Here is a 17,158-nt window from a genome sequence, read left to right as displayed (position 1 = left end):
GCCAGTGTGTGTGTCTGTGTGTGTGCGGCAAGTGGACCAGCCTTAGCCTTTGCCTAAGCAGCGCGCAACGTTAGCGCGCTGTTAATGCGCTGTTAAGCTTGCCCACGTGCTACAGAATGCAGAGCGTGCGCATTGCAGTGTGCCCAGTATTTTTGCTATTGACGCGCAAACACGCTGCGTATGATTGATAAACCAAAATAAATATTTAATAGCAAAAACAAAGCAGCAGCCGCAGCAGCAGCAGCATCAGCAGCTGTTGTATTGACGCCTCTTTAGGCGTTGGTTCGCCCGTTTAAATTAATGCGTTGCGTAGGCGTCGTCGAATGCCACTGACAGCCATGACCTTGAGCGGGCTGTGAACTGTAAAGCTTTAGCTGTAGCTGTGTGTTTGTGTGTGTGTGTGTGTCTATAGCTATTAATTTATGCCAAGCTTGGGCTGAACTTGTTGCCTATTAGCGCTAAAAGTCAGCGCGTTGAGCTCAAAGCTTAGCTGTCAATTTAATTTGCTCAGTGGCTAGCTAGGCGAACATATCCTGAGGCTTGTGGCTAGCCAGGCATTCATTGAATTGCAATTAAATTGCTGAGGCGATTCCACTCTCTCTCACTTACACACCCAACTGACAGTCATGTTCGTGCAGCATTGTTTCGTATTGGATTTGCAGCTGTCAAAGTGACAGCCCACAGCAGCTTTATGCCGTTTGTTCATTTGTTGCCCCCACCTGGACTAGACTCGTACATGGATTGCTTGTGACATGCTCCGTTTGCTGCATTGGCTCCTTTGGCTCCTGCTGCTGCTTGCGTAATTAGTGTGTAAAACTTGCAGCGTGTTGCAAGTAAAGTGCACATCAATGCCAGCAAATAGAAATGTTGCAAATTTGTGCCAAAGCATTTGGCAAAAATGTTTACAAAAGCAGCGCAAACAACTTTTTGTTTCGTTCAGCTCAAATGCATGCGAATTGTTTGCCGAAGAGCCGAGGGGGGGGGGGGGGGCAAGGGGTTTCAAACTAACTTTTGCATTTAACTTTTGCCTTGACTGACAAATATTTAAGAGCACTAACTGTAACCCCCTGCCACTTTTTTTGTTGCTTGTTGCACTGACTTGGCAAAACTTTAAACAGCCATGCAGTCAGCACTTTTGCACTTTTCGCTGTGACTAAAAAGCTTGCGTATCTAAGTGTGTGTGTGTGTGCACTGTCCTTTAGCAAAAAATTAACAACATTTACTGTCTATGCTGTAACCTTTTTATGCAAATGACAATTTGCTTGCTCAACCATTGTCCTTTACTTTGCTTCTATCTTTTGGGGGCGCCTTTTGCTGTGGTCAACGTTTTGTCTACTTGCTAATCAGCCTATTTGCTTAGGCCAGCAAAGTTGCTGCTGCCCTTTCCTTGCTTAATTTTAATTAAAGCCAGCCCGCATGTAAGCAAATGTTATTTTGTATTAATTACCGTTTAGCTAAAGCTTAAGTTGATTTAAATTAGCTTAGCTACTTTATTGGCTTTTGAAGTGTAAATATATTTTTAGCTTAAGCGATTACAGTGAAGCCTGAATGGGCATGGCAATTGAAGATTTCATACACTAGTCAGACTGTTTACCAGTGAAGTTCAGTTCGGCGTACTGACTAAATTTCCATATTCTTTTAAAGCCTTCTTGCCACACTCTACAATAAGTATGTCAAATATTTCAGCTATAGCTTGCGCTCACATTTTCCCCACAGTTATGAAAAACATGGAAAATTTCGCCATGGCCGCAAGCAAAGCGCGTTTGCCAGCAAACTTCGCCTAGCGCTCAGTCTCTCTCGACTGACCAACAATTTATTACAATTACGTTAAAATTCGTTTGAAAGCCGCTAACGCGCAGCTCAACGGGCAGCACTGGAGGGAAGTGTAGGCAAAGCCAAAGCGAGCTCATAAATTGTTAGCTGCATTGCAACTGATAATGTTGCAAGCTGGCCAGGAAGTGGCAAACGAAAACAGCACCAGAGAGTTGCTAGCAATTGGATTGGCCACAGATTTTTGGCCAGCCAGCGAGGTCAGCAGCAGCAGCAGCAGCAGCAAAAAGTTTGCATAAATCACAGCGAAAGTTGCCTAAACAGGAAAGGGAAAGTGCAAATAATTTTTGAATATAATAAGCGCAGAGCAAAAGCGAGAGAGCGCAAATTGAGTTGTTTATGCAGCAGGCTGTTGAGTTATGTCCAAACAATTCGATTACTTAGTGATTTTCTAAGGATTTTGCAGCCAAGTGGTGCTGCCGCCCTTGATGCGTATAATAAAAACAAGATTTATTTAGTTGCTCGGCATTAACTGTTGCCCTTCCTACAGCAAAGCAGAGCATAAGGACTACAAAGTGTAAGCGTGTGTGTGTGACCCAGTAGGTGAACCCTATAGAAAAACACACAAACACACATACATATAAAAACCCAGATGAGTTTTCTTTTCATTAAAAGCGGATTTACGCACAGCCAAAATGGCAGTGCGAAAGAGAGAGCAGCAGGAACAGCTTATTGCACAATAAACACGCACACACACACACACACACATACACATACACATACACGCACACAAATTATGTAGCAGGCAGCGCCTTGTGCTGTGTCAGCTTGTATAATATTCCCTTTTTTCTCTTTATGCCTGCCTTTTTATATTTATTTTGTCCCATCGATGGCGCTAACAACTCCACAAGCTGCTGCTGTATGTGTGTGTGCGTGTGTGTGTGTGTGTGCGGTCTGCGAGACAACTGGTCAATGTTGTCACAGACACACAGAATGTCAACAAAAGATAAGCCATTCATTTTATACATTCCTTTAGTGTCTTACAACCACCACCACCACCAACACCACCCACCCACCCTCAGTCTCTCTCACTCTCACTCTATATCGCTCTTACATGTTACGGCCAGTTGGCAGTTAACTATTTCGTAATTTAAGTCTTGTTTGCTGTCACTCGAGACGAAAATAATCGACTTTGTCACGCTGAGTAAGCCCCACACAGCTCGAGTCGAGCAGTCCTGAGTCCAGCCCCCCAAAGTAGCTATCAAGGCGTTAGTCTCAAATTTCATTGCCATGGCGGCGCGTCTTAGTCTTGGCCAGTTGCAGACAATCTTGGCTAATTATGGCCCACATTTTTTTCTTGGCCATTGTTGTTGACTTTTAGCTTTTTGCTGAGCTGTTAAATAAATGAAGCTGACTTTCCGCCTGTGTTGCTTTTTGTTGCCTCAAATGCAGTTTTGCTGACCAATGCCACCAGAATGTTGCACACACATTGACGCTCGCTCTCGCTCTCTCTTGCAGTTTGAAGTGCTGTTTGAGTTGCGTATAAAATGTAATTTACAGTTACAACAGTGCAACGCCTCATGAATTTTAAACAAGCAAAGTCTGCGCGCCATTGGTATTGCCTGGCATTGTGGGAGGCGTCTGCAATGGCAGTGGGCGTGTCCAAGTGAATTATTTTCGTGTGATAAATGCAACACTTAATTGTAATTGTGCAAGAAGTCAAACTCAAAACAAGTTTCTGCCATTGCAGCCATAACAATTGTTATGTTTTGCTTACTTACAGTGCAACAAACTATGTGTGGCAATAAAGACATGTGTGTGGCATGTATATATGTATGTGTGTGTGTGTGTGTGTGTGTGTGTACAGCTGTGTCTGGTATCGATTTCAATTTTTGTGCCCGCCTTGTTCGCGTTTATTTATTGCACATGTTTTTATTGAATTCTTTGTGCGTCTGTCGACAGATGCGATATAAATATTTATGCCCGAACCAAAGTACGTAGCAACTTTCCCAACTCCCCCTACCTCGCGCGCTTGCTTAACGTTTTTTAAATTGATTTCTCTTCATGGCATTCATTGTGTACAGCCCCAAGCCCCAAGACAAGCTTAAGCAGCAACCCCAGCTGTGGGCAACTTTGACCCTTCTTAAGCTGCCAGCATTTATCTTTCTTATGGCTCTTGGGACTCTTTTGATTCACACACACACACACGCACGCTCACACATACAATAGCTAAGAATTGGCTTGTCCGCACTTAAATAATAATCAATTCCATTAAATTATTAAGTATACGCCCCGTGCTCGCCGATGCAGAGACCAAAGCTAATTGTAAGCAAGTTAGGCGGCCATTGTCTGCTGTGTAGCGACAGTGGGCGTGGCCATCGAAACTTATTACTGCTTATCGCAAACTTTTCTCATTTTCTTTACTGCCGCTCCATCTTATTCTTCTTTTATTTATATTTTCTCTCTTATGTGCTTAGCTCAAACTTTTCGCCAGCTTATGTAGTTTATTTGCTGCCACAATTTTCGTTGTTTGCTTATTTGTCTGCCATTCGCATATGATTTGTGTTTATTGTCATCATCATTCAATGATGTGCCAGGCACAACAAACACCTCCCCACCCCCAGAAACAAAAAAAATGTTGGCATACAACATATGCCACATGTCGCAAATTGTTGTTATAATTTTGACAACGTTGCGACTGGCATTTGACTGCTTGCTGCACAACTCATAAATCACATGGCCAGGCCCAATGAATAAATAAATAAATTGTGCATTTTAATTGCAAAATAATAAATAAAAAAGGCACAATTCCATGCATAAATTTCACATTTAATTATATTCACAAATTTTAGCACACAAATTGCAAATTTATTGCATTCATAGCAAAAATAGTATAAAATACAAGCTTCTTTTTTCGGCACTGTCTATTGATTTGTTAACTTGTCAAAAATTCCAACAATTCCATATATATGTATAATAATTTAAATAAAATTGATTTTTGTTTGTTAAAATAGCCAAATGCATTGCAATGCTATTTGTTTATTTTGTATATATTTTTATTGAACTATAAAGGAAATGAATAAAATTACAAGAGTTTATTTGTCTCTAGCATTTTTTTAGAGACATCAATAAGCAATGCCAAATATTTATTGAATATTGTACTATAGTCAAACAATTAACAAATAAAATGTATCGCTTGTTTTTTTATTTGAAGCCAAAGCTACATGCTACAAAATATTATAAAAACCAAGCGGTCGAAAATTATGCTACAGTTTTGTAACGTTCGTTTAACAGCGACAACTTAACAGAGCGCTGTTAGTGCAGAGCAGCAAACACACAGCCCAGATGTTGCTTTTAAAATATTTGTATAAACAAAATATTTTACATTATTTTAACTATATAGACTACTATTTTGATAACTTATGCTATATACATAAATTATGTTACAGTAAAGATAAGTTTCAGTATAATTCAGATTATTATATTTATCTTCTTCACAAGTCTGTTTGGTGAGTTGTCCTTCTCACTCTAACTCCGCTAATGTGTCTTGCTAGAATATCTAAAATTCGTTCTCAATATCTGTATTGCGTATACAAATATTTTACGTACAGTTTAGACTGCACTACTCGAACTTTGTTGAGTCAGGACTCCCATCCAATCTCCTCGTTGGCGTTAATAGTAAAACTCGTAATCATAATATTTATGCAATTGAAACATGCAATTACACTTAAATGCACACACAGCTTGCAAACGCAAAACACAAATGACAAATTTTGTTTGTCTTGTTTTTATTATAAATAAATACAAAAACCAGATCAACTTTTTAATGAGTTTGTTGTTAACATTTTTGTTGTTTTGCTTTGCAGCACACAAAATTTAATTTGCACAAAGGTCCATTTGGCATTTAATGTCGCTGCTGTTGCTGTTGTCAATGGCTGGGCTGGGTGGGCGTGGCAAGCAACACAGCCTCTGTGTGTGTGTGTGTGTGTGTGCGTTCGCTGTGAATGCGGTTTGAAAATTATTTTGTAATATTACAAGCGAAGCGCTCAGCTGGAAATTGTTCAGCATGCAACATGCCATAACTCACACACACACATACATACGCATAGCTTAGCAGTGGGTGGTTGACGGGGAATGTTGCAAAAGTAGTCCCTTTATGCCATTAGCAGCAGTTGGAGGGCGGGAGTGGGAGCAGGTGACGCGGCTGCCACGCAGGTAATAATCGGATGTAACTAATTGAATAAAGCGACGCACAACACAACACACACACACACACACATACACGTGTGCACTTGTGGCAAATAGGAAGCGCATTAGCCAAATCCACAGAGTTGTTGGCATTCCCCAAGCGCAGGCCAAAGCAGCAGCGTCCTGTGTCCTGTGCAGCGGATGTTGCAGTGTTGCTCCCTCTCGCGCTTCAGGATATTGCTTAATGGTCACAGCGATTTAAATATTTAATGCCTGCATGCACTTCACTCAACGCAGCTCAAAGTTCAGCTCACTCGTTTATTTCCATTATGTGACATTTTTCTTTACATGCGTAGGATTTTCCGCTCGCACTAAGCCTTTGCGCTTTTAGCAAATCACGTAGACAGAGCAGCAAACAAATAAACAAACAGGCTACGCACTCTCTCTCTGCCTCACACTTGTCTAATTGCATTTGGTGTAGGGCTGCCATGATTAATGGCCAGAGCCCAGGGCTCAACAGCAGGTAATCCCCTAGAGACTGATTGATTTGTTGTTTGACATTCAATGCTGGCGAGTTGTTAGATTGAATGATTGGCCAAGTATTTCGACCACAATTGCAACTATCATAGTGACTAATTGAAGCTGTTAAAACGGAAGTTCGCATAACTAGTCACAATATAGGGATTATCCGTTGAGGTGTGCACTTGGCAATGCCACAAGGGCAGACTACAAATAATTACAATAAGTTTGAACATGCTGCTACAAGTTTCTAAAATTATGCATCTATGCGATACAAAAGTATCTTTTGTTGCAAATTCCATTTGGTCAATTGGCTATCGGCTTATGGCCATTTTAAATTTTCATATTGCCAATTTTTAATCAAATTTCTTGCATCTCTCTTGCTCTCTCTTTATTGTTGTTGCTGCCACAACGCCATGAAATATTCAAGCAACAACTGACAGCCGCATGTGGCAGCAACAAAACTGTCAACCGTTGAAACTTCAACAGATATACTTGCGTCCTGTGCCCTGGTGCTTGCTTATCAAGCGAACATATTGTTTTTGTCAGTTTTCGTTTTGGTATTTATTTTTATTTTATTTTCGCTTTGACAATTTTTTGTTTTTACTTTTGTTTTTTAATGAAGTTTTTGCTTGTCGTTAAATTGCCAGGCAGAGTGTCAAATTAAAATAATCAGAACATGACAGCTACCGGCAGGCGAGGCCACGCCCATCGTCTGCTTTGAGGGCAGCTTGCCATGCCACAGAATTTTTTAGTTCAAGTTGCTTTCATTAGCGCGAATTTCTTTCGCAGCGTCTTTCATGCGCTTCATTTAAGCGACAAATCCGATTAGGCTACAGCTACAAAGAGAAAGACACACAGACAGACAGACAGACAGACAGAGAGAGCGAGATAGCGATAGAACTGTTTGAATGCCGCTGCGACTAAAAAATAAATTGAAAATGAAATCGAATGTGAAACGCAACATGAACATTAGGCGGCCAGCGACTAAGCATTCAGTGTCAACCCAACAACAACAACAAAACAACAACAATTGAGCCAAACGAAATGAAATATGCCAAATAGACAGATCAGCGAAAAAGAGAGAAAAAAATAAACAAGCAGCTTTTGCTTTGTACCCTACTCAACAGAAACTTTGGCTTTAGCTTCAGCCTCAGCTGCAGCGGAAATTTGAGATTTATTTATTCTCAGAATATTGAGCATAAACAAATAAGAGCAAACGCATTGCCAAAAATTGTTTAATAAGCAAATTGAGCGACTGATCTGAAGTTGATCTGCAAAGTTAGACGCGGTAAAAAAGAATGTACAAAGGGTCGTATAAGTTGGGCTGCAATTTAAAGTTTCTATCGCACAAGTATCGCATTAGACAAACTCACACAATGCTTGGGTTGCCGTTGGGTTGTGGCTGCTGCATGTAGCAAGCCGCAAGCGTACATGCCACAGTAATGTTGCTGGCATTGCTTAACCTGGCAGCAAAGCTTAGACGTCAAACACAAACAAATGTTGCATGCATCATGTTTGGTTATTTAATACGTTTATCATTTTTCGCCACAAACCAAGCGGCGCTTGAGACGCGTGGGAGTGAAAGAGAGAGCGCGTTCAACACCTGGGCGGCTGACGACAGCGACCAGCTGCGGCAACTGTTGCTGGCTGGCACCCCCAAGCCGCAGCAGCACCCCCAACCCACTCTTACTTGCATTTGAGTGGCCCTACAAATTGCTTCCTCATTGGCCACCAATTAAAAGTAATGAAAAGTTGTGCGCAACGAACAAAAAGTTGTTGGCTTTGCCACAACCCGTTCATGGCACTTGCTGCTGCTCCCCCCGCTGCTGCCGCTGCTGCTGCTTGCCACATGCACATAGAGTGGGCTTAGCGGATGCGGTGCTGGGCATTAAAGTGCCCAACAACGATAATTATGCAAATTGCAAAATGGAGCAAGAGTTATAGCTGCAGCTCCATCAGCTTAGCCGCTCCCCAGCCCTGCCACGCTGCTGCTGCTGGCTGCAACATGCCACACAAACCAAATGGTCAATTGGCTATTTTCATGCAGCAGTCGTAGGCAACCGCAAGTGTTGCTAGTAGGAAATCAAATTAGCGCGCCACGTTGCATGCAAAAGGCCATAGACAGCAGCAGCAGCAGCTCGTTGTTGCACTAGTTGTTGCACATAGGCTTAGACATTTGTAGCTGCCACACGCAGTCCAACTCGATTATGAGTTGTGAAGTGGTCAACGAAATGTTAATTGATTAGTGCAACACCAACTGCAACTGCAACAGCAACAGCAACTTCAACTCCAACAGCAACAGCAACTTTAAATTAGTTTTCTTCGATACCTGCAACTTTGCCACAGCGGTCGGCTCGTTGCTGCCATGACTAATTGACATTGACGATATTTTTTTGCCAGTGGGCCTAGAAATTGCATTCTAGCTGCGCCATAAACTTGAACTTGTTGCTGCGCCACTAACTGTGGCAACAGCTTCCAAGTTTTACGAGCCAGCAACAGCCGCTGGACATGTTAAATAGCGGAAATGGCTTAGAAGCGTTTCGAGGTGTTGAAAATGCCAGTTGGCTGCAGGGTCTTCAGCTGGCCACGCCCTCTTGACAGCCTGGCTAATTGCAAAAGGCAATAAAAATGCGCGACATGTTTGACTTTTGGCTGAAATCCGCGCGCCTTTCACTTGCTGGCAAAACATAATTTCTAACGTTTCTAACGTTTGCTCTGCGACTTGCTCTCTCGCTCGTATCACTTGCTTAATTGGCATCAAATCGCTTGCATATTTCAAGCAACAACAACAACTGCTGGCAGCAACTGTTGCTGTTGCTGTTGCTGTTTGCTGTTGGGCATCATCAATACAATGGGCCCAATCGCCGAAGCATTTTTCAAAGTCCAATGCGCGTTAACAAAAATCCTTTGCTACATGTCTGTGCTCCTAATCAAAATTCCGCGAGTCATCAGCGCGAGTCAGTGGGGCTCCACTTTCGGCGGCCACAAGCTGAACGCGTCCTCAGCTTAATGACTGCCGCATGAAATTCTCAAGTCAAGTTTTTCGAGCTCTCAAACAAACGCCGTAGCCGTTGCGTAGTGGGGGGAAAAGGAATTGAATTGAGTAAATGGATTTCTTTAATTTATAATTTATTGATGTTACCGATCGCTAGCCCGTCTGCCACACAATGCTGCATTAGCCTGTTGGCTGCATTAATCAAGCGACTCATTGTGGCATCTACTGTAGCACTCAAGGTCATTTGTCAGCTGAGCAAACACATTGGGCTAGAACGGAAGTTCAATTCTCTTTGAGCCGCTCTGAGGCAGCAACTGGGCAACAAGAAAACCAATTTGGTTGCACATCAAACTTGCAACGCCTGCCAACAACGCCCCATAGCAACTACCGAATGGAACGCAACTTGCAGCAGTTGCAGCCAAACCAAAAAGTGATTAATTTTTGATATTGTTTAAAAGATTGTGCACTAGCGAATGCCACAGAGGCCCTAAGCAGCTGCCGACGACGACGACGACGACGATGATGACGACGCGGCCGATGAGGCAGGCAGGCAGGGATTGTGGCTGAAACAGGATACGAACTGGCCGCAGGTCAGACTCGAGCTCGAGCAGCAGTCTCAATGTCTGTTCTGCTCCGCTTTGCTCTGCTCTCTGTCTGGCTGCCAGCTATCAATCAGCTTTTGACATTTTTAACTGGAATTTCATGAAAATTTATTCGATTTTAAATTAAAAAACAAAACAAGCAAGCAAAAACCCAAACCAGCGTGCCCAACAGCTAGAAGTTTGTATTTCAAATCGAGCAAGCGCAGGTTTATTAGGCGCCTTAAAAAAATCAAAATCAAGCAATTTCTGGAATTTACATAAAAATTGTTGTGTTATAAATGTTTAACGAGCGTGTGGCTTTGTCGCTTGGTAAATCAAAAGGTATAAAGAATTTAAATGGCAATTTAATGAACTCCAAATACACGAAATAAACAAAACTTCAAGAACATCAAAATTCATTTGCACTCTCAACTGTCAGCTAAGCCGCTGCGAGTGGCTGCAGCTCCCAAATGAATTTTTTTTTGGGTATTTCTTTTGGTTTTTGCGGTTCAGCGCATTAACTGTGCGACTTAAGCTGCTTAAAACATCAGTTGATTGTGGCTGATTAATCAGAGGCAGGCATTTAAGCCGCCCTAAGAAGCAGAGAGAGCGAGAGCTGTGCTCTTGGCCGTGTTTATTTTAGTCATAAAAGTGTCATTTATCAATTTATTTTTTGTTACTTGTTAGAAACAACAAAACCACACGCAGTCGCACGCTCTCGCTCGCTCTCTCACATTCTCTCTGATAGATTTCGCTTAATTGGCCGCCTCTTTAATGTTGTGACATCAATCAACAGACACTCATTGTCAAGATTTTGTTGCTGTTGTTGCTGCTGGCTTTGTTCGAAAGTGTTTTTTGTTTTACAATTTGTTTTTATGAGCTTCGCATTTAGTTGGAATGCTTGCTTTATTGTCTAGACATTCAGCTTTATTTCTAATTGGTATTGCTTTTCCAAAAACCAAATGGAAATCGAGCCGAGTGCGCCCAGACATAGGCCCAGCACCATTAGTCTGCTCCCGACAATGGCAAACAAGCAACCAGCACTAGCTATGAGCCTAGTCCTTGTGCATTTGGCAATTGGTATTGCATTGGAATCGTGTCAATATTTGCATTAATTCTCCATTGCTGCCAACGCACACGTGCTCCAGTCACGTAGCAGACACCAAAATGTCCTTACTGCTGAGGAGATGTCCTTTTTTTTTTTTGTTGTTAGTCAAGAGCAACAAATTTACATTTTCTGGCAACTTTTTGTTTGTACATTTTGCGCTTGCATTTAATTTGCAATTGTGTTAATTTATTTCAATTAGCTAAAGTTCCCCAAGCGCAGCAGCAGCAGCAGCAAAAAGCGCAAAAGCGACATTACGCATACGTCGCATTGCCCAGCGCTTGATTTTATGGCGCGTGACAATTGTCCACAGTTTCCTCTTTGCTGTTGCTATTGTAGCCCCAGCCGAACGACAGTTTATTGTGCAGCAATTGCATTTAAATTTTGCCAACGCATTTTTTAATTAACAGCGCACCCTCAGCCTGAGCTTGTGCCTGTATTGTATTCTGTTTGCTCTCACTCTTTGTGTCTCTACAGCACATTGTATTATTGGCTTTTGTCGTTGACACACGTAAATCCATTGAAGCGTACAACTGCTGCACCCACAACTAGACACAAGCTGAAGCTGCTCAACTTGTTACATTAAAGCCAAGCTCAGCTAAGCTCGGTTGGCCAGCAAAAGGCTAAAACGGCAGGTCCTTTCAGCACGCTTGTCTGTCTGCTTAGTTTTTTCTCTTTAGCAATATTTCGAATATTTCTGTTCTAAGCTTAGCAAACATATTTGGCTTGAGGGTGGCTGTGGCAAAATTTTGCTCGAACAACAGTTTTTTGGCAGTAATCGAAATGCGGATGAGCATGCAGCAGTTGCATAGTTGCATAAAATATTTCATTTACCAGCACACACACACACAGGTAAACATATATAGCAGATTAGAGTGTGGACAATGCAAAGTTTGCAGCTTTTGTTCCAGGCAGGGCGCGCTGTCTAAATATAGAGTGAGCCAAATGTCGGCAGATCAAACAGGCTATGCCAAAAATTTATGAGCAACACAATGGGCATAAAGCACAAACAAAAACAAAAACAATGCAAAGCACAAACAAGACTTGAAGTTGAAGTTGAAGCTGAAATGAATTATTTTATGTTCATAATAATGACACCAGCTTCCAACAGACAGACAGACAGACAGTCTGACAGACTGAAGGGTTGAGAGCAAGCGCCAAAGCGTTATAAAAATGTCTGTTTCATGTGTGAAACGCGCTGCAAGTTTATGAACTACTAAAGGCAACATCTGTTCACAAAAATTGTCTGTTGCTGCTCATAAAAAAAAAGACATCAATTCTGACTTTGTTTGAAAACTACATTCATAAGCGCGGCGCGATTCATTAACAAATTGATACAACAAAATGCTGTAATTATTAAGGCAACTGTTGCTGTTGCTGTTGCTGGTTGCTACTGTGAAGCAGCAACTGTTGCCGTAGGAGGGGCAGCGACCTCCACATAGCTGCGAGCTATTTTCAGCAGCGCACCGCAATTAAACACTTAAGCTGAAGCTCCAAGCTTCCAAGTTGTTGCCTTGTTTGTGAACTTTAAAGCAAATCATATTTTTTGCCAGCTTTAGCAGCTAAGAGTGCCCCATTATGCTTTATATGCAACGTATATAATTATAGGCGCTGCTGCTACTGCCACACACTGTCCAAAGTGGGCGTTTACGGCTGTGAGTGACTGTGCCTGTGCCTGCCGCCTAGGCCAACACACTTTTTACTGCATTAAGCGGTGCCAGTTCCAGTGAAACATGAAAACGGCAAATGGAACTCGACTTAAACTAAAACACAGTCGCAGCGCTGATAAGACCATAAAAAGGTTGCTCAAGTGTTCAAGTTGTTATACACTTTGACAAATGGAAAAAGGGTAGCAAGTGGTGGTGGCAAAAGATCAGCAAGATAAGCTGAGTAAACAGCTATAGTTACGCTAGTCAAAGTGTATCAGTGCGTTGGCTGCGCACAATTTTAATGCTTACTTGTTTTTTTTTTTTAGAGAAGACATTAAACGGCAACACAAGCGTCATGTAAATTTTAGTTTAGTTTTATTTTGTGTTTTTTTATTTTTGTTCTTTTCCTTAAGCAAACAATTGCAGAGGAAACGCTGGCAAGTTCATCAGAACTGCTGGCGCTGAAAGGTGTACAAGTCTGTCTGACTGTCTGTCTAGCTGTCTGTCTGTGCGTCTGGTTGAGCGCTCTTTGAAGTGCGTGCCACAAGAGGCACAAGTAGTGCCAACGCCTGATTAATTTCAGCTGATAAGCGCGTCATTTGCTTTTGTTGTTTGCTGTGATTGTTCAGTCTGCTCAGTTGTGTGTAGGCTGACAACGTTGCGCAGGCGCAAAACATTTTCCAGGTCATACGCCCCAGCCAGCCAGCCAGACGGACGCACACACATTCTTTATCTTTATCGCATTTTGAGTGAAACATGCGCAATGCTGTTTGCTTTTGATGAAACGCTTTGCCGTCATTGTCATCGTCATCATCATCCAACACCACGTTCGAAAACAATTACCCCCACGAACAAAAAACGGGGCCATCATCACAAACATCATCAACATTCTACAGTTTTAGTGCAAGTACCTTTTAGGTAATGCCCCATGCCTCATCTTTCTCTCTCTGTGTGTGTGTGCGATAAGCATCAAGGCTTGGCTGCAACCTCTGCCACAGGCAGCTTTTGTTTGGGCCATAGCGCCAACAAGATTTTTGGCAATAAGCAGCCAACAGTGCTTGGCTCGCAAACATAAAAGGGCACTTTGAATAACAAATTATTATTAAAAAATAAAGCTATATTATATTAAAATAATAAATAAATCGCATTTCTTTAAACTTATGAGTTCAAATACATTTGCAGCTGTAGATGCTTCAGACTTTGACTTATAAAACTTTAAGGCAAAGTGCAAGCTGAAAATTTAACTTAATAAACTAGATTTGCATGTAGTTTATTAATCATTGTAAATTAAACTAAGCTATAAAACAAAGTTTAATTCTGAAACTAAACCCTTTCAAAGCCTTTGAACTGCTGCAGCGCCAGCTCATGTAAGCTTAATAAATTTAAAGAAAATTTCTAAAGAAAGACCTAAAACTCTTTGATCTAACCATGTAATGCAGACTTGAAGCCTTTGCAGAGCTTCAAACTTTATTTAATTTAAGAGCATTTAAGCTTCCACTTGCAGCAAGTTGTTTTTTGCATTGTCATGTTTATTTTGGTGGCACGTCTGTGGCCTGTTTTGAGTTCAAGTTTTGTCGCGTAAATTTGTAAAGTCGCGCACGTCCTAATAAAGTTGTAGACAAGCAACGCGATGAGACGCAGCTGCAGCTGCAACTGCAGAGACTGACTGACTACATTGTGTATATATATATGTATATATAGTTAGTTGCAGATACATAATTTAGCTCACTTGTGGCCATAAACAGCAGCAGTGGCTTTAAGTTATGAGCCAGCTAGCGCGGCTGCCATCCAGTTCATTTTGCAATTATAGACCAGACCAGAGCTGAGCTCAGCTCGATGATGCACCTGCTGAGGCTGCAAACTGAGGCGGAGGCTGTTGCAGATTGCTTTGCTGCACCACATAAATTTGCAGCAAAGTTGTTGCACTGAACGCTAATTTATTGTCTGACAGCTGTTATGGTTAGCGGGCATTCTCAACTGACTGACTGACTGACTGGCTGACGTACTGACGGACGGACGCACGAGCTGAGTGACTGACGTGCTCAAGTTATTTGCCTGAGCGAATATTTTGTTGCCATTTTTGGTTAGTACGGCTACAAAATTGGTTGACAACGCGCGAGTGCGATAAGTATCTGCCAGATACATTTTGTACGCAGCTTGCTCTCACTCTTTCTCTCTCTCTCTCTCGCTTATCGCTGCTGATCAGCTTGGGCTGCTGTAATTTGCGCTTCGGCCTGCCTGCTGTGCATACAAATGAAGTCGCCCGAGTGCTGCAACTGCAACTGCCGGATGATGAACAAAAGACGTCTAAGACGCCAGCTAAATCCTTTAATTAAACACAAGCCAGCGCCTAAGCCCGAAATTCAATTAAATTTATGATTTTGCATAAAAGCCATGGCCATGAGCCAGGCCTGAGTTTATGGCTTCATTTGTGGCTAACCGCAAATTAAATAGAAACACACGCATACGGTATTGTTAACTTGATTTTATGTGGGCGTTGCCGTAATGAAAAATGCTGCGCTGCCTTTGCGGCTGCCACTGGTGTTGGCTTTATTTCGTTTTTTTTCTTTGGTTACCTGCCACATGATGAATGTGTGGCATGAACTGAAAATCTATTGCGTGCGCATGCAAGAGTCAAAACTTAAAAGTCTTCAAGTTCAAATCGATGCTCGGCAGTTCATTAAATGCTGAAAGTACGTAAATTATGCAAAGGCGTGCCCCAGCAAACAGATTATCTTAAGCTGCAGCGAGCTCACTTTTAATATATGATAATTAATTCATTATCGATGCTGTGACGACGACGACAGACAGCGAGACAGACAGACAGGCACTGGCAGACAATGCAGACAACGTCTGACAAGCATTTCACTTGCAATTAAAACGAACAAGACACAAAAATTGCTTAAGCCAAAGCCACTGGACAACTGCAGCCCAAAGTAACTAAGAAAATGCAGAAAGTTGGGCACAAACGACAGTAGCAGACCCAGTGCTTAATTTACATAAATGCAGATTAACCGATAAATATACAAATAAACAAGACAAGAACAATATTGTTGCTGGAATCGAAGTTGCTTCCTGCTCAACTCAGCTCAATAAAATTGTTTAAAAATATATATTAAACAGAAATAAATACAAGAATACATATAAGAGGAAGTAAATAATACTATATAACAAAATATATTTGTATAAATAAATAAATATTGCTAGCTTCATAGCTTCTGTTATAATATACAATCAATTTATATAAATACCAAAACATTTTATAACTTTCTCAGCTATTTCTGGCTACAGTTCTTCTAGATTTTATTTATTTATTTATTATAAGAAAAGGAAAAATAATTTAAATTAAATTTAAAAATTATTTAAAATTATGTTTTTGTTTTCAGATTTGATAAATTAAATTTAAAAACCCAAAAAACCAATCAGGTCTGGGTTAGTGTAAACTATTAATAGTTAAAAAAGTTAATATAGATCTTTTAGTAATACAATCAGAGGCTCTGTGTTGATAACAGAGTAAAGCAAATATCTAATTTTTATAGACAGACAGACACTGATTTAAGTTTATATTAACTCAGATTTATAGCCTGATTCACTTTATGTTACGCACAAGTCTCAAGCGCCTAAATTAAAAGACCAGCTGTACTCTCTGGTATACCGGGTCCCAAAAGCAGTCACCAGACAGTCTGGAGTAGCTAAGCGCGCATCTCTCAGGTAGCTTTCATTGATTAAAAGCGCACACTGCCAGCTGTGCCAGCTCGTCCGACTGGCTGGCAAACTGATTATCTGCATATAAGCGACTAAAAATCTCAGTCGCAACGTAAAATAAAATAATTGCCCAGAACTGTTTAACATATCAGCTCGAGACGCAGAGACCGCAGCAGGCTCTGGACTCGGCACTCGAGTGAGTCTTTTATAAAAATGCACAACATGTCATTGGTAACGGCGTAACGTCGACGACGACGACGATGACGGCGTCTCCGTCGTGAGCCCAGACCAGAGGCACCCTCAACTGTCGCTCTGTCTGTCTGTCTGGCTTCCTGTGTGACTTTGACTGCACAGGACATGGACGTGGACATGGACATGGACATGTCAATGTCTGTCTCTCTCTCTCTCGCTCTATCTGTTGCAATGAGCTTAGCCTTTGGCGACGCTCTGATCCGTTATCGTAAAAAGTTAACGCTTTAGCAGGCTTAACATGGCTTTTAGCGTTAATTAACAACGAATTTTGCAACGGCAACAACAACAACAACAATTTTAACAAGTAGTCAGCATGTTAAATGATAACAACAACAAACGCTGCACGTTCATTTAAATAAATGCACATTTTTTTTAAATTTTTTATTTAATT

The sequence above is a fragment of the Drosophila busckii genome, chromosome 3L (assembly GCF_011750605.1).
Source record: "Drosophila busckii strain San Diego stock center, stock number 13000-0081.31 chromosome 3L, ASM1175060v1, whole genome shotgun sequence".
Classification (NCBI taxonomy): Eukaryota; Metazoa; Arthropoda; class Insecta; order Diptera; family Drosophilidae; genus Drosophila; species Drosophila busckii.
This window is presented reverse-complemented; position numbering follows the sequence as displayed.